The 19989-nt window shown below is 33.6% G+C and overlaps 2 protein-coding genes across 3 annotated transcripts in view; one reads left to right on the forward strand and one right to left on the reverse strand.

The window, feature by feature from the left end:
* LOC115448982 (pseudouridine-metabolizing bifunctional protein C1861.05) overlaps positions 1-19989 on the reverse strand; it is a 122826-nt gene that overhangs the window by 24928 nt on the left and 77909 nt on the right. The gene's annotated exons all lie outside the window — the stretch shown is intronic.
* The window catches only part of LOC115448991 (CD82 antigen-like), a 67147-nt gene continuing 50537 nt past the window's right edge, over positions 3380-19989 (forward strand). For both annotated transcript variants that reach the window (XM_037444725.1, XM_037444726.1), the window contains exon 1: positions 3380-3778. The gene's annotated coding sequence lies outside the window, so the exon portion shown is untranslated. The remainder of the gene's footprint in view (positions 3779-19989) is intronic.

Genomic DNA, 19989 nt, shown 5'->3' on the forward strand with positions numbered 1-19989 from the left:
GCAATGTTTTTAAATGTGAGTAGAAAGTCGTGATAGATAAGGTGAACAGTTTGATCGCCAGAATGAGAGCAGTATTCTAATACATTGCAGCGATGATGCCACTACAACTAACACACAATATTTACTACCTTAAGATAAGATAATAAATAAATAAAATATCTAAGTAATTGCATGTGCATTAAAAAGTAAACCATAATACAATGAACTTGAATGCTGTATACAGTAGTGAATGGATGCCAGATTTATATCATGTTTGTTATGAATGTAACTCTATGTAAAATTTAATCTGTGGTCTGTATCTGTACCTATAAATAAGTAAATGTGGTAGGTACTGAACTGCAAAGTGAAAAGTACCCGAAAAAGATAGGTAGAAAGAATCTCAGGGCTTACTGTTTTATTATTAATTATCCATTACCAACTTTTATTAAGCTATTTGTATACAAAGCCATATGAGTTATTAGAGGTGGCTACACTCTTTTTCTTTACTAAGATTTTGTTTGGTATTGGATCCGATGAAGAGTTGATATTTATTAGGCGGTGGCTTTTAAAAACTACTCTACATCCGCACGTCATAGGTAGTAAAGTGTACTGCATTAACTTCACATTGAAGAGGGATACACTATAAAAGCAAGTGAGAGAAGATGAATTATAATATAGCACAGTCAATATCGAACAATGCTGTTCTTTTTACACGAACAACATTAGGGGTAATGGTTCCGAGAATTTGAGATATAGTCGATCGCTCGCAACAGTGTATAAAGTAATGCCTGAACGTAGGTATCTAGTATGTGGGACATATTTCATCCCCCATATGAAATAGCAATTGTACCAAAACTGTAGGAGATAATAGTACGATTGCTTTTACTACAGGATATTTTATCCATATGGATATGCCTTTACCTCTATGTACAATTAAACTGCTAATGTATGTATAGGAACATTAATTTATTGAGGTAAATAAGACTTACGAAAACGTAATTTATCAATGGTATTCCTTTTTATAGCTGAGTTCTTAGTTATTTATTACATTAAATTATTCCCTGGTTGGTAGAGTTCGTTCGCAGTATAAAATAGGTCAGACGTGGCGTTGCGACAAGACTGCACCTTAAAATGTTTTCCATTGTTTTTGCTTAAACACCATCTTAATCTATCTTCTCGGTAACGAATTCTTTGGGGTTTCTAATGACATGGAATCTACTAATTAAAGTTATCAGTATAAAAATCTTATTTTAGTCTTTATTTAACCATGCTTGCCAACAAAAGTTGATGTAAAGTCGTCACTATATTTATTATACCGGCATAAAGACATCTGGACATACTCATACATCGGGTAATGTCGAAACAAATGAGTAATACACACGCGCAACATTATTATACACAATGCACGCGATACATTCATGCGTGCAAATATTTCATACATAAAAGGAGACACAAAAACAATACATCAGAGATACTAAAATAGATTAAATAAGTGCTAAATAAAGTTCTTCCCAAACATAATCCGTATGCCAGATTTACTTTGTCTGTTTCTGCCATCAAACTATACAACACAAGCAACAACAAGTGTCGAAGCACTGTAGCAATTCGCTTTAAAGAAATTCGTAGCTAATGTAATTAGTTAAAGTTATAAGACTTAACATCAAATGTTTCAAAATGAGCGAAGTGTAGTGAACTGTAGTGCTATTCAGAGCTTTATTCAAAGTGTTGCCATTGTTTACGATTAATTATGAACACTAATGGCGCTTATCATGTAGCGAGCCACTTTCTGGTCTCGTTCGGTAGCATAAAAACATTTACATTTTTTATTATATTTCCAACCGGATTCACAGTGGTGACGAGTCAATCACATGGCGCCGGAACGGTGGAGCTAAGCTTAGCATTTATAGTCGTGGCTTTTGTGTCTTATTCGAGCAATACATGCAGGATGAAGCCTCACCGTTCCCTTAAAGGTTCTCTATAAAATTTCTTGTCGCTTGTATTTTTACGGTACGTTTATGACAACATAACAAGTTTTACTTCGACTAGACATTCCGTAGAATTCAGTAAAGTCGCTTAACGATTTTGATTTTAAATAAATGGCGCTGTTGTAATTATCAACTATTATTAAATAGTAGACCGAAATTATCGTGGATCGAATAGCGAGGTTTATTTTTTTATTAACCGACTTAAAAAAAAGGAGGGCGTTATTAATTCGACGTGAATGTTTTTTTTTATATTTCTGTAAAATAAATGTAAAAGTTAGTGTGACATCGTACATAATAAGGTAGCTCGTACCACTTTATTCCTATTAAATAGAATTATGAATGGAAATGAGATTCTTTTTTCATATTAAGGATTTTCAGACTCGATAAACAAATAATGCACTAAAGTAAACCGTATCCACGAAGGGGCCCATTGTTTATAAAGTAATTAATCATAAAATACACTAATTTTGTATATAAATAATATCTTAATCTATCTGCGGTGGTTCTTAATTGTCTTATCTATTGTGTTCATTTCGTCTTCTATTTGTCGGTTATTGATAGCTGTGAGCCACCCAAGTAAAATAAAATAAATAAAATTAATAGTATTCTTTATTAAGTACCTAATTAACGTTTGTACGGTTATAATTTTTATAAATACTTAGTTATAGAATATAGTTGTAAGTTATTATGTTATTATAGTTCCGCCAGTCGAATTGGGTGTAACCTGTAATGGCTGTGTGTTGATGTAAATAAATAAATAAAATAAAAATAAAAAAATCAATAAATCAAATTAGCTCAAAATCTTTGTATTTGATCTAAGTTCAAGTGTTTGAAGTTTATAAAACAAGCTAGCTAATTAAATGAACGAATCAAATAGCTCAATCCGTTAAAATTCAATCCGTTACATCTCTACGGATTTGCTACGAGGTGATACGCACTCCGGCTACAGTAAAAATAAACACAGACATTTGTCGCTTATGTTGTTCGTTGTCGAATTATTACAATTATTTGTATACTAATTCCTTGTTATTATCATAAAAAATAATGAAATGTGTAATAACATTCTATGTTATAATATTTATAGATGTTTTAATTACCTCAGTAATATTTAAAATAACGACATCAAAACTGACGTATAAAATAGTAGTGTATTATAATAAAGCAATAAAACACAAATGATAAAAGTAAACGATTTTATGAAAAACCATAATTAGTCAAACAGCCACGCCTTCGGTATGTACGGTGTCATTACTGAAGCCTGTAATTTAATAACACTATAAAGAGCCGACGGACAAAAGAAAAGCGAACAATATTACGCTCGAATAAGAAACGCTGTTTTTGTTATAAACAGTTGAATTTTTATAAATAATTTTGCAATGTGGGAGGGCGCTGGGAAGGCAGGCTAGGTAGCAGTATCGAGCGTGGGCGCGCCGCCCTCGCGGCACAGAAGCCCTACAGTGGAGTCCGCGGAGACGGGCGGCGCGCACGCCCGGACCGACAACACGCCGCGCTCGCCAGTCGCCACTCGCCACTCGCCAGTCGCCACAAGTCACACTGTGCGCCGAGCCCTGTGCCACTTACTCACTGGCACACCATAATACACGCTACATATTCATATTTTTATAGCCACCTTGCACGTGAACGCGCGCCACGCAGTGAACTAAAACCCCTCTAATTACCGTGATTATTTGTTTATATTAATTGGAAAGTTCAGAAAGATCTTAATATCAGTGAAACAAGCATGATATGTGACACTCGAATTGTGATTTTTGTATAAATTATACATCGTCGTCCTGACTACGTCATGCTACGGGGTAAAGTATATTATAATTTAAGGATTTAAAACTGGTGATTTGTTATATTAGCTTATTATTTGGAGACCTACAGATATTTATTGCTCACGTACCTGCATTAACTAAGCAAACTATTATATCAAATATTAGTTATAATATATATTTTTTAATAACATAAATACAACTGAAAGTCTTTCATATTTGAAAATTTTTGTCTCTATAATATTTTTGTATGAGAGCAAAAAGATAAATAAAATTACTGTTTTTTTTTTTTATTTTGGTATAATAATTAAACACCTACGTTATTACGATAAGCATACCTACGTTTGTTCAGTGAAAATTAGTTATTTAATATTATCTACTCGTACCTAAACTTGATATTGATTTATAATTTTAGCTCTTAGAGCAGTCATTTAAATACATATGTAAAAAGTATCATTTAATTAACTCAACATTCAATAACGAAATCTTTGCATTTATTTTGGTAATTGAAAACCTAAAAAAGGGTACTTTTACGTTATTCAATATATATATTGTTGAATTCAAATAATAATGATAATTAATTTAGGACAAAACATACATTTTAAACCTAATAATTTTAATTAATGACATTTCATAGGAATTTTATTGAAATATATAATGGACGTGGTGCTGTAGATATTGTTAATCATGTCCATTGTAGTCAAATACTTCAGTCATATACCTTATATATAATAATGGAACTACTATTTCCATTGAAATAATAAAATTCTTGTTACAAGATATAGGTCCGATAAATATATTATCGAGTTGCGCCTTACGTTAAACCGTCGCACATAATTGAGTCCTTTTCTAATTAATGTCGGGTGTAGAGCGTTGGGTCAGGGGCAAATATCGCGAATGATTTATTTAGTGTCCCTCGGCCGTTTGCTTCCATAAATTAGACGCTTAGTATCCAGGGCCTTCTTGTATAAATAAATAAAATAGGTGAAATAACCGAATTTCGTATACGCCGATAATTCACGTTAAATCCACGAATTTATACCTTAATTTAGGCTTTTTAGAATTTATTATCGTAAACCTCGTTCTCGTTTTTTTGGTTGTCGTGGGGCTTGGTTTATCTGGTCACATTCTTCTTAATTTTTACGTAATAAAGAGCCTATCTTTTAAAAGGTATCATAATTAAACAACATCCTATCGAGTTATTCTTGGTTTATGATTCTACCTACTACAAATTACAATATAAGATAAATATAATACTGTTTCTTGTTTTCAGCCCAATTTCTCGATATAAGTAATTTAATCGCCTATTCTTTTTAATCTTTTTGATACTGTTCTTCTTGCGTATTTACTTTTCTATTTCAATGTGGGGATCGTCCAAGGATTTTGTTTAGTTTTTACGACGTATGGTTTGTCTGACTTCTATCTCCTTAGGGAAAAATTTGTTAGAAAATTCAGACAGTGTTGCTCGATCTGGGAACCGAAGCCTAGACATCCTGGTCTTTAGGTAATATACCCTGGAACTAGGCTATGGAGGCGACAAATTCGTTATATTCCATTGACTTATTTTTCAATACGGTTTATTAAATTTTACAATTTTATATTCACATTTCAACGAAATATTTTATTTTTATTAATGAAAGCTGTATTTTAAATAACAATCGTATTTTATTTAAATAAAGATGAACGTCATAATAGTATCTACAAAATATCAGTGTATAAATAAACTCTGAATGAAATAGATGCTTTTGGTAAGAGAAAGGTTTCGTATTTCGTTACTTTAAAGCCAAAACAAGTAATAGTTTCAGATATTAATCGTAAAAGCTATTCATAATTCACATAACTAAGCCATCAGATACTGCGCTGCGCGAAGGGCTCGTGTGGAGAAGAAGACTGGGAAATAAAACCTTTATTGAAGAAATTTATATGAATATCAATAGTCCGATTTAAATAAAATGATTAATATTGGATCAGTATATATTCAGTAATGAAAATTGTCAGCCATCGATTTGGTCAGATTCTAAAATTTCATTCTTTGGTATGCGGTATTGTATTTCACATTGCTAAGGACTATTATATATCGTAGGAATGAAGTTATATTCCGGCATAGCTTACTGACTTTAACGCAGGCGAGAATGGTGGCAAAGCTAGTATGAAATTATGATTATATAATTTTCTATTAAAAAATAGGCACAGATTTAAAATTTTGATTACATACATTTTCACATCCGGTTATTATTTTATGATCGTTATTATGTTTTCCGTTTCCTGTATTTCAGCGACTTAATCGACTAAAATCGATTTTATTAGATAGCTGTAATTTTTGTTTTTTTTTAAAGCTACCTACAGTATATGTTCCAACTATTCTGAGTGATCTTCATTACCTGCTGACCGCAGAAGGCCGAGGCTGTAGGTGCTTGGTGTGGTTCTCTCATCAGCGCCGTGAATTGCTACTAGTTGCAGGGGTTTAATCGGATGTTCACTTAATTTACCCGGTGGTTTACCACGAGAACAATTTATTTTCTTTTCAATATTTAAAGTAATATTATATAGAGAAAGCATTAAATTTCTAGTATGTTTACAATGGATAAACCCGAAAACTATAATGCCTTCTCTGATAGGAAGCTATATTATACCTAAGTGTTATAAGTTACTTAATGTGGAGGAAAAAAATATTTTTGTAATATATATACACTGAACTACAAATTTTTTATGACGTATAGAAGAGGCATTGTAAGTTTTGACGATAGGTTGCTTCTTAACAGTCTCAGATAAATATTATGTAAGATAAGCAATTTGGTCTTTTTATTTAGTAATTTTTATACATATATATATACTAGATATTGTTCGGGGCACAGTCTGGGTGGGAATGTTTTCTCGATTTAAAAAGTACTAACTGGGCGACTTTTCCCGTATAAAGTTGCGGTAGTTGGGTATATGATAATTTAGGACTAGGATTGTACAGATTACTCTGTACGGCAGATTTCGTCCAAATCTTTCAGGGGTTTATATTATGTTAACTTCTCTATGTATAAACATTATCATAATAATTCACATACATTATGGTACTTATTAATTTTGAATTATGATTATAATTTGTATAGAACTTATAGGAATAGCTTCCGATTTTTTTTGGTCAATGTTAGTGCGTTGCATTGAGCACTTGATTATAGTAATGTAACCAAATGTAAAAGTAAAAATTGTAGTGTTTTTAAATATTTTAATATAATGAACTTACTATTTTAAGGTAGTCTTAATTATTTACTTTATTATAATTAAAATTGCATTTCATACACCTAAAGAGCTCTATAGTAGCTACCATGTAAATTAATTAAAACTGGTAGAGCGCCAACGGCTATTAGAAATGTGATATTGCACAAAAGTAACTAAATAGAAGTTACTAAAGGCTACATAATAATATTTTGAATCCCTAATATGAGATTGAAAATTGAATTATTAATTTTATTATGATAATAATATGTATACATCTGCTCTAGGCTAAATGATTACAATTTTGGAATTTTAATGATGGCTTACTAAGGTTTATGTATTTATAACTCTAAATATAACTGTCTATATGTTTTTGTCTCTGCCACGACTTTTAAAAGAATGAGTTATACTAAAGTTGAAAAAAAAAGAAAAATATATTTACTTTTATTGTAAATATTAGAATCAAAGTTGCGATATAGTAGATACTAAGTATCACGTACAATTATTTTACAAAAATAGTTGATAAGAGAACTTGGTTTCTCCAATTTCCCAGGTGCCTGAGATTTTCAAAGTTGTTTCTAAAATATGCATATAAATGTATACATATCGACTTACAAATGCGAATATTGATGTACCTAATTGATGGATCGGAACAAACTTTAGTTAGAAGTCAAGCGTGTTGGTACCAAAGAAAGCCTCGGATTAGGGTCGAATAAATCTAGTCTAATGTAACCCCAAGAAAGTTTCTGCATTTCTGAAAGAATCTTTTTATTTTATTTATTAGGTATCCTTTCACTACTACACTTAATAGGGATATTTAGCGTGGAAATTTTTGACTGGGATTCAGCTTCCTGGGCATTAGGAAGGCGATACCATACTGTTTTCTTTATCGCTTAGTCTCCATCAGAGCGAGACAGTATTTCATACTGGCTTATCACCTTCGTCTCTACAAGGCACAAATCCAGACTCAAAAAATACTGTTCACATACCCGTACGGAAATATTCCTGATCCTTTCATTTGACATATCCAACGAATATCAATTGTCGATATCCAGAATATTCACCCAACTAGATCCACTAGAATTACGAAGAGAAGTTGCGTCTCTGTGTCCCTGCCGAATTTATTACGGGGAGTGATTCGAGAAATTGTTACCAGTCATAGAATTCCATTATTGCACGTGCTACAAGTTAAAATTCCATTCCCGTTTGAATAAATGGTTTTCGTCAACTCGTGCAAAATTCTCAATGGACCAGTATTCGTAAATCGCATGCGATGTTTCTAGATTTATTGATGTCGGTTTTAGAGTTTTCTTTCTCAGTCGCTTCAGTTGGTGACGCTGGGGATCGCGGGTGTAACCAGAGTTTATACGCAAATGTGGGTTTTCCTTAATGTTTATTATTTTCCTAATGTAACTCTGAAATGAAACTTCTCACAAGATGCAAATACCACCTTCAGCGTGATTGGTAAATTTCATTGGAAACGGAAAGTAAATTAACACTGCGTAGAGGCGGTTTTGGTAGAATTTCATATTTACTCAGGAACCGTGGAAACCATGTCCTGTGTGCTGAACAACGCTATTGTGGGTTTGTATTGTCGGCATGCTGGCGTAGGCATTTGATTATTGACCTGGCACTGTTGTTAATAGAGTGACAACCGGAGCGGAACATGGATGAGTGTAGAACTATCTCCCCACTTCTGGAACATTTGTATACAGGTTCCTCTTAACAAATATGACAAAAAAGTAATGATAGGCCTTTTTTGTTAAACTATGCTTACTTTAAAATAGTGCGATGTTATAAATGGAATGTTATATTAAAATTTGTAATTGATTTAGAGCCTTATAATTGTGTAATTATTGGTCGCTATGCTTTATGACACAGGCGTTTAATAAAATGAATTACTTATTGATAAACACTTAGTTTACCGATACTCCGACACCCGTAGATATATATTTTCCACCAAGTATGCAGTAATTGAGTTATGCGGGCCCATATTATATGGTAGATATACGGTACTCATGGTATGAGACATATTAAGATTATTCGCGAGTCTTTTCAACTCGATAATAACTTATATCGAATTCTTAGAAAGTTGAGCTAATATGAATACCATCTTTAAAATTTTCCGACTGATCAATTTAAATTGTGATAAGTATGTTTATTACGTAACGGCAAAGGGAAACTACATACCTGGGAATTCTGAACAAGAATAATTTCTAGAAAATATGATGTCTGCCAACCCACACTAGGCCAGTTTGGACTAAGACCTCTCAGTAGTGTAGGCCCGTGCCTAACAGTGAGACTTATCATATGTATATGTATGTATTATATTTAATAATAATATCAGCCCTGTATTGTATACTTGCCCACTGCTGAGCACGGGCCTCCTCTACTACTAATTTATGACGTCAATAATCTCGATAAAAAGTTATGATGTATTAGTACACTTACTATTACTCGTAGTTTTGCTCCCGTAAAAGAGTTATTTCGGGATAAAAGTGTTAATATATAATGTTTTATCGGGGTTAAATGTAGACTATTATCTTCAAGGGTCTTAAACCGTCTCCCTGCGAAATTTCATCGAAACCCGTTTGGTGGTATTGAGTTTATTGCCTTTAACACAAACGCGGTGGTTTGACAGACAAACGCGGTGGGGGACTTTGTTTTGTAATATGTATAAAGGATACATCACACCCTCAGAACTAAAGTCACCTAACTCAAAATTTATATATTTCCTGATTTTGTTAAAAAAAACGGCCTTCTACAGCATGATTTATAACCCTTTGACAATAAAAAAGACAAAATTATAGAATGGAAACACAATTTTAACTTTCGCCGCGATCATCCAATTCACTGCCTTTTATATTGTTTTCAAATCTTTTTTATTTATTTCCCATAAATGGTATTGTTTGAGTTAGGTTACTTTATTTCTAAAGGTGCGACATGCTGGTGGAAGGTCTCTCATATGTGAGAGTTCGCCAGGGTAGGTACCACCGCAATGTCTATTTCTGCCGCCAAGCAGCAGTGTGTAGTCACTGTTGTGTTCCGGTTTGAAGGACATTGTAGTCAGTGTAACTACTGGACATAATGAGACTTAACATCTCACGTCTCAGAATAGCGAGCGCAGTGGAATACATAACAATACTTGGTAACTCAAGGTGTTGGATGATGTTTCTACTGTTTATGGGCAGTCGTAACGCTTACCATCACGCGAACGGCAAGCTCGTCTCGTTATTCAAAGCAATAAAGCAATAAAAAAAAACATACTCTGGTTAAGCAACAGTGCAGCATTTGCGGGAAATGAAAACAATTGTAACCTCAAAGTGTACCAACGAGCTACTACTGCGTTTATTACATTGTTTACAGTGTGTTTAGTGTGTTTATCTGACCATTTGACTATAGTGCTCACTGGCAGCTGTCGCGACACCTCGCTATACTCGGTTGGTTTTCGGTTAGAGAAGTTTGTATAATTATTTTTACAGTTTATTCAAAGATAATCTAACTATATTCAAAGAATTTGAAGAATAATACGCATTAAAAATATCATTACGCTATCACAATTATTTGTAGATTACCTAAGGGTAATGTAAAGGTAAGGCGTAATTAATATAAAATTACTAGTCAAATATCGGTGTTTTTAGTAATATGATTATGTTTTCTACACACACGTTATATTATATGCAACATTATTATATCTAGTTGGTATAAAAACATATTTTGTATTCGGTTATTGCCACCCGCTTTAATGAAAAATAGCTCAACCATTCACTGGTGTGAGGTGTCCCATTTTTTATAAATTATTTAGTATTATATGGAGCATAAAAGTATAAAATAATTTTAAGTCGAATTAGCAAATTAAATACATGTTCAGTGTCCTAAATTGAGCATATATTTAAAGGACTGGAATTTCAGTATTTAATCTGGAAAACCTAAATAAATACAACCAAGCGAAAAGCGTTACTCTCTTTTCATAGCAAAACCAGTTAAAACCACAAGAACTATTAATTAACACCCATACATGCTGTGTATACGAGTATATCGTCGTAGCATACATGCCAAACTAAAATATGTAGGAGATTGTACAACGCAACAATAATTAAATTGATTACGTAACATCACATGTTGCGTAGGTTATTGACGCTGCAAGAAGCATAATATCTACGTATGTACATGCGTCTTCATTACACCCCAAGATAAATCTATTACAGTGTGACAGTTAACTAGTCAATAAAGCTATAGGGGCTTAGCGCGTAATGGCGGGAAATAAGGCTATGCGCAAAGTTTCCTCGATAAGACGGCGTGATCCAAGAAGGAACAACGCCCGCGGCCGCGTCCCTTTGAGTTACTTAGTGTGTTAAAATAGAAGTTGGTTAGGCGCTAGGATCCGGTATCCTTGTGGATTTACTATAGTAGTATATAGTTGGTGAAATATATGTATAAAAATGTGGCATTATGTTTGCCGCTAGAGAAACGCAGCATAAAGCACAACTTAACATAATGGTGTATAGTAGCTAACTCAAGAAAATAGCAAATAGTCCATGTCTAATGCAACTTATTTCACTGAATGTTGGGATACCCAGATCCTAGTGCTTAGAGCTTAGTTCACACGTACTGAAATGTGTAAATAATATTCATATCTAATATTTTTCTATAGCATTAATTCGATAATAGAATCTGATGTACGTTTGAATGGAAAACTCTTTCAAGGTTTGATTGCACGAGCTTGAACAAAACTCAGGACTATGACATAGTCTTGTCACCCTAATTGCCACTAAGCCAATGCGTCGAACCTCATTTACTAAAGGTTAATTAATTATACACAGCTTTTCCGTTCAATTATGTATACTGTACGTGTACGGAACACGTTCTTGTTTCACTCTAATTAGCTCTACATTGCAATACGAGGAATCATTACTATTTCAAATGGGATTTTGTATTGGTTTGAAGTCTTAATAATAAGCCTGAATTCGATTTTAAATTGATTAAAAATAATTTCTCGTTATCGGTATTATAACTATTTATTTATTAATATGTAATATTTATTCGTTTACTAGTTACAGTAATTTTAGACATCTATTCTTTCCAATATAGATATAAACCAATTTATATAAATAGTCCAGCTTATTGTATGTTCGGCTATGAACATCTTACGTCATTTGAACGGACAAGTAGAGCCCAAATGATAGGAGGTCTTCCAACAAATTGCACATAGAAATTACGAAATGTCTTTCAGTTGCCTATTCTTCCGTTCATTAGATAGCGTAGTAGGATAACAGAGATGAGTTAGTATAATTAGTAGATATCTGAAGCTAAAAAAATATTTGTCGCTCGCCTTATCTGAGGTAAATAGACAAAATATTATGATGATCTATCTTACCCCTTTCTTTTTTCGTTGCTGGCGCAATTGCATGGAATATCTTTGAGCAATTAATAGGAACCACCTGCATCGAATTTATGAGATATACTCACGTTAATTAGGAAAATGCGATTCACTTTCCCGTTATTATTTGAAGTGGATAACTTGACTATACAATTTATAATTAGCTTAAGTTAGTGCGTGCTATGTATACGTGCTATGTATGTAGGCCTCAGCTCATTTTCAAATGGACAAGTATTATGTAAGTTTATGCCAGCTGACGTTTATTTTTCGTAAAAATTATTAAAAGCCAAGCTATTTCGAAGATTTAGAATCAGTTAGCACAGTTTATTGACCAGTGATTCTCTTACGTCTATTACGTACGCAACGTTCCTTAAATTCCTTATAGGTTCAAGGAATAGATTTTTTTCTAATTGAATTGATTTAAGTTGGTCATTGATTTCAATGGCAATTTTGCCAGAGTTCATTTGGCATCGTAAAAAGTTCACACCACATTAAGTCCTGACGTAGTTTTGGCCCGAAGCCACAGCGTCATGTCGGAATGCGGATATCTGAATATTATTTTCGAATACTATTTTCTCAATGCAGGTTTGGATTGCTAGCCATGCTTGGCCCTCATTTAAACATGCAAATAATCCCAAATTTATTCATACTTACTTTGTAGACGCAAAGGTTTTGTCGCTCATCCGATATATAGGCAAATATTAATCCAAAAATCAAAACCATCGTAAGCATATTTCATTTTATAAGAAAGAAAGTTTGACTTGTCCCGATACGTGGCATTACCTATGCATGTCCTCGATAAGCCCCGGGGGCGTTCCGCCTCACTCTCGAAGATTTGGAATAAAAGTTTCTCTTCATACAAGTTTATTAGTAATAAAACCGGAGTGCTTACATGTATGGAGCTCGATCCACACGCTCACCGCAGCCACTATACACTATTCCCAACGGTCATATACGGTCGCGTAAAAGGCTGAATATCAAATTCGATTGCGAAATGGGTACAGGGTAGCGCGCATGTATGAACTCGTGGCTAGTGGGTGCGTAGTGGCTGGTGGGTACATTAACAAGCCGTGTGCAGTGGTACAGTACGCGGATGTGGCATGGCACAGTGCCATGTGCCGCGCGCTTTCTCGCTGATGCCGCACTTACTCTACAATGCTAACATTGTGTTTTCAGTGTCTTTATCGTCAGCATACAAAACAACATTTGACAAAATTGCTAATTTATTGAAGATATCTTTTCTTATACTAAACAATTTATTATAAGAAAAGATATCTTGTCTTAGATCATTCTGAAAATGTCTTACATGGGCCTGGTTCAATCGAAACATTTATACTTATGTTTTGAAAATTAATGAAGAAGTTTATTTTATTTTTCAACGAGATCAAAGCTACGATTGAAATTTACCAAATTAATGGTGAAAAGTTTGATCACGTATCTTTTATAGTAGTAAGATGTTTTTTATAATTCTTTGTAATATGATTGTTTTGCTATATTTATGCTTTACAATATAATACGGAATGAAGTTTGTTACTAAATTAGTAAAGTCGCGACGGGTCCGCGTACACCCCGTTCGCATGAAATTTTAAAGTCGACAACTTTTGTTTGCATACACACGATGACAGCATGTTCCATGATTTCATACGTAGTCCATATTTTTTCCACATTCTACTTTTAAAAAAATTGTGTAAAAGAAAAGCCGTAAAGCATAAAGTACTTTAGAAACCCCTTTGTGTTATATAAAACCTATCAAACAGTGTAACTGTACTTATTCTATTAGGTCATTATGTACGTAACTACTTCAGTTTCACGTTTGAGCACAGCTTGACTTAGCATTCATTTTCCTTAAGTTGTTTACACGCCTTAACTTCTTATTGTAATTGATGTAGCATCGGGTAAAATTAGAATCTTCGTCCAGAAGTAGGCCTCGGTTATCGATTGTTTCTAAGTAAGTATTAATCACAATTGTTCCATATACTATTTGATAACGCGGCGTTTAGAAGAAATAAAAAGTATTCGTTCATTAATATCGTATCAGTTTAGTTACGTAAAATCTTTAGCAATCCAATCGTAAAAGTAATAAATAGTTGTCACAACTTGCAATATGACTTATTAGTGATTCAGCTGTTTTCTAGAAAAGAAGCATATGGCTATCTTCTATCGAACAATAGTATCTTCGCTACAGACTGTGCAATACTGGAGAATTCTAAGCGACAATTGAAAGCAGCCGTCACCGGCTGAATCAATATTACATTATCGTGATTGACCTGGATCAGGGTATCAGCTGAAACAAAGGGCGATCCTCTTGCAACCGCTACGCCCCACAATACAACTATTGTCTCGATATTAACATGAAAATAGGTTATAGTCGCAGTCTACGCTTCATAAAAGTGTTAATCAATATCTTTGGAATAAAATTGATAATACAATTTCATTCAACAACAAAATTTTGGATTAATAGCGCATTCGTTTTAGGCATAGTAGAGTCACGCTCTAGACTTATTTGTTTTCATCATGAATACCACATGTTCGGATAAAATGAAAATGTATGTGCATTTTGTATGCTGGGTGCGATTGTCGGAGGGCTAAGCACCCACTTTTCCTAATCCAAAGATATTATGTATTTTTATATCCGCAAATGAAATTGTTAGTATTCATTCTATATGATTATATTCACAGCAGGGGCGGTTATCAATTTACATCAAAGAGCCTATGTGCTCCATAGCCCGACTGTGTTATAAAAAACACTAGCACTTGTTCGTGAGTCCGACGTATGAAAGAATTCCCACACAAACAGTTTCAATGTAATAAACAATGTAAATTTAACAATTTATACCTTACATTATGTACGTTACATATCCGCGTAACTGGATTTTGCAGCTCAAGGTTTTTACGCGATGTCTGAGTGTAAATGGCTACTAATACGGTATCTAGTATGTACTATGTACCATCCCCATATTACGTATATTTCTCGCATGGAGATACGTTTGTAGTATTGAGTCGTTGCGGCTGATTTTGGAGAAAGGCCATTGGTTTATAAATACGAGTAAGGGAAAATTTGACTTTTGTAAAAATTTCAGTCAAAAGACAATTATACTATTACATCTGAATTTACCATTTAGTAAATTGCAAGCAGATACTTTCCGATGCCCAAATTACGTTATGTATAGGCCGTTTGCTCATGTTTTATCTTATAAATATGGCGGAACATGCCGTCTCGTTGCGCGATTTTTCTTATCAAAATTTTGTATGACACAATGAAAGCCCGCTGAGTCGAACACGGCAAAGGCGCGGCGCTGCGCTACGGGGAGGCATTGAGGCGACACGCGGCGCCTTGTGTTTTATGCGTTAATTGTATATTTAAAGCTACAAGATCCAACTTGGGAAGTTGGCATTCTGACGTTATTTTTGCAAACACAAGTAATACAACTACGCATCGCACACCGTCTATTAAAATTTAAATACCGAACAATTGCGAACGGGACTCGCATACCGAAGGTTCCGTAAAAACTCACTTATTTTTGTTATTCAATTACATACTTACGGTTTTCAGATTTTTCCTTTATATGTGCTGAAAGACATTGCTTCTTGCCAAAGTACATGATTCTAGGTCATTGGTTTTGATTCCCTCGTGGAACCGCAAAATATTATGCGACATACATGGTCATTTCTTTCGATCGCGTTGACTTACAAGTTTTATTTTTTTTAAGTTAAAAGGGACCATAGATTCTCGATTCTACGAAGTATCAAATTAAAATCTACGTTAACCACTCGTATTTCGTACACATTTCAATTTGATAATCTCTATGCGCTCCTGAAAAAATGAGTCTTGATTGACAGATGGAGAAACAAAGGCACAACAAACTAATCCTGTAGAGTTCCTTCTGAGATATGGAACCCTATAAGCATTACAATGCGATGGAAACCTTACAAAGGTTCAAACGTTGTACGTACTTACAGAACATCATGCGAGAATATTGAGCGAGCAGGTTTATTTTTATTAAATTTTAAATGCGCCACTTTAACAGATGGTTGTTTCTACAAAGAGAGACAAATTGGGGGCTCTACACAAAATTACACTTGCGACGTAAGGGACTTCCCAGTGTAATTAAAATGTTTACAGCGTTTTTTTGGATTCTTGAACATTGGAATGTCACTTGTTTATAAGATGCCGCACTGCTGAGTTCCGTTTTTATGCTCCGCAGTGGCGTGAAAGTAATTTTACTTTCATCCATGTAAGTGTCTGTAGTTGCGATGTAAAATTTACCTTAAGAATTTTAAAAGATGAAAATTGCAAACAAGTAATGTTATCTTAACCTTAATAGAGCATGACAAAAAGTCTATTCTTAGCCATTTATAATTAAGTATGATGATATCGAGATATTTCTATTACCACAGTAAACATAATTTTATTCTTCGCTTTGATATGACAGAGGTGATCCAGGCGTATTTTTTAAAAGTAAAACATACATATTTTTGCAGCTTAGGTCGAAAATCGAACAAAGAACCTCATGTTTCAGAGTCCTCGTTCACTGTCACCAGACCAATTAGGTAATAGTTTCTTTAACATATATGTCATTCATCTCGTTACTCGAATCGTTAAACGAATTTACAAATACTCAACTAAGGTGTAAAAATTTTATGAATGGACAATAAACTTGCGCCGACAAATAAATAAGAACAAAAGATGCTATCACCGATCAATGTCATTGCGGCAACCAATGACGAATCTTTTGTCCAGCCGTTCAATAACAGATGTGTAAAAATAGAAGCGGTGAGGGCCATTCGCATTTATAATGAAATTGACAATGGTGAATTAAACGATAATAAATCAATAGCAACGTAAATTTGTAAAACGTTTATAAATTAAAAGCAACAAACTTTAAATAAAATTTAGAAAACTGCATTATTCTATTGAGCAAATTTTTTTCCCCTTTCATGATGAAATATACTAAACATAACAAGAAATATAGAAGAGTCCAAATGTAACGTAAACTCAGACGACGAAGCTCTTAATTAGAGTCGCTTAAATTATACCGGCCCATATTAATATAATATTATGTGTGTGTACATCAGCTGACGTTACAATGCGATAAATTGTTACTTTTGGGGTTCGCGAAGACTGTGTCAACATCTATACTACTAGTATTAAAGTGGTTCGTGTTCGCGACGCCTTGATTCTAAGAATTGACTTTGTAATATTTATACAGTCTACCTTGCAAGTAAGTTTCTACAAAATTCTTCAACAACTTTGATATAAAATGCTAATAGCACTTTTAACGTTTCTTCACTCGTATTAAACAAACAACAACAACGCACAAAACCTGTACACAGAACAAGTTTTCCAATGTAATACAGTTTAAAAAGTTTTGCGAACAATATGAAACAAGTAAAACGCTTAAATTATTAATATGTGTATAGTAGCAACTAGCAGAAGTGAATACTCTGTGTAGTTTCGATCCAATCTTATTATAACTTAGACAACTTTCCGTTCACAGTTACCTGGAAGCGAATGAGTGTCGCCGCCGAATTCCTTTGATAATATCTTCGGAATCCATCTTATAATGTATTGGATAAACAATCTGTTTCCTTTATGTACTACGTGTTTAGAACGAAGGATCTAAAATGTAATGTTTAGACCTCGATTGATGAATCTTATTTGGGAACAGTTTCAAATATAAATGCAATTTGCATCAAGTTGTGTTTAGTTCAAACAGTTATACTTAAATTTAGAACTCAAATTGTAACAATAAGACAATTATTGTGTCTGAAAGTGCGACATTATTCCAAATAAACACGTGTGCAAAGCTATTTTGAAATAGGTCTTAATAATATTTTATCCGTGAATGAAACAAAATAGGCCACTGCGGGCTTATATAACGATATTCTATCTCATATAAGTCAATGTCCATATTTTTCTATAATGCCGGAGTCACTCTGAGGTTAATGTCAGTCGCCACATACTTCGCTTCTATTAATGTAGTAATTAATGCCATCAAACGTTACTATGGCTCGCATAAGGCATTTATGGCTATATTAGAAAGTATTTTGTTCTAGAAAAAATATAACCCCAGGTCTATCGTACTTTGAAACTTGTTTATTTTTAGCAGCAGACTAGCTAGTTGATGATGGTTGAAATTGCACCCTTCAACTTGAAGTTTTCTCGGCTGAGCCACAAGTGCTATTCCAATTATATGAATTTTTGTGTGATATTTCGGTTACAAGACTCTCAATTAGTGAGTTTTTTTATTTAGTAACTGCCTTATTTACAATAAACAAGGGTTGCTTTTGTTAGAAGCTTTGAAGGTTGGGAAAAGTTTTAGAAATTAGTTACGTGTTTAGTTTAGTTAGTATCGTTTGCTTTCATTATTGGTGCGAGATAATATACTAAAGGCAATTTATTTACATATTTAACACTAATTAATAGTACGGATTAGTGAAGTACCTCGCAATTGTAGAGGGCGCCCGTGTCAAGAATGTATGATGAACTCAAAAACCACAACTAGAATGTTGTATCATGGGATCAAAGTTACGTCATAGAAATATTTTAGCTATTTCGCTTTTTGATGGTTGATAGTAGATACACTGGCTTCACTTTGGTATCTCAAGAACTACCGTGGAAACAAAGTACAATAAACATATCAATTACTTTTGTATTTTACGTTGGATAAAAACATACCCGTTTGTATTTTTTGTATATTAATTTTAAAAACTTACTTTAAAATACTCTCGTCCCTTAGCGGATTAAGGCACTTGGTATTTATTTGAGTACTAGTTTTTGTCCTCGGCTTCATCCGAGTAAAAGAGTTTTTCTGGGATAAAAGTCTTAGTATACACTGTCCCGCGATAAAAAAAAGTAGCTCACGTCCTTTTTTGTAATATGTTCAGTAGTTTTTGAGTTTACCGCGTTCAGGCATACAGACAGGCGTGGCAGGGCTTTTGCTGTATATTTAAGGATTGGATATTCGAGTTACAAAACGACAGCTGCAATTAACACTAAGCTAACTTGAAAATGTCAACTTTACAGGAGAGACTTTTAAAGTGAATAACAGGATACATTTTATAATACTAGAGCCTTTTTAATGAGCGTTTTGTGTAATTCAAAAATTCTAAAAATACCAAAAAAAAAGAGATTTTGCTAGCTTATAAAAGATAAAGAAATAATAATTTTGCATTGTAACGGAAATTAGCCAAAAATCGATTTAGCGTAGTGTTAATTGCTGGTACCGAAAAAAAAGTAGTTCCGAGCCAACTACGGGTGACAATAGGGGACCGGTCTATGCTTGATTTTGTACATTATTCTATATCTAATGGTTAATAATACGAAAAAGAAGCACTTCTGCGAAAACTGCATAAAATTGGTTAAAAAATGAGCGAGTAATTCATTCATATTTAAAATATTGTAATGTGCAGAAGTGGGTGCGATGTGGGGATAGCGCTTCATCTCTTTCTTTCGCACGCATCTTAATTCCCGATGACGTCACAAGTGGGTCTTTCGTCTCTTTTCTGTTTCTTGTTAATTACCCCTTCCATCGAAATTCAAAGACTTATAACTTGTTGATTTTTTAACGGATTTTAATAATTCCTTCTGTGTTATAATTTATATTACGTAAATATTTGATAATAGTAAAGAACAAAAATTAGTGCGGTACCCTATTATCCA

This window comes from Manduca sexta, chromosome 28, assembly GCF_014839805.1.
Source record: "Manduca sexta isolate Smith_Timp_Sample1 chromosome 28, JHU_Msex_v1.0, whole genome shotgun sequence".
In the NCBI taxonomy this organism is placed as follows: Eukaryota; Metazoa; Arthropoda; class Insecta; order Lepidoptera; family Sphingidae; genus Manduca; species Manduca sexta.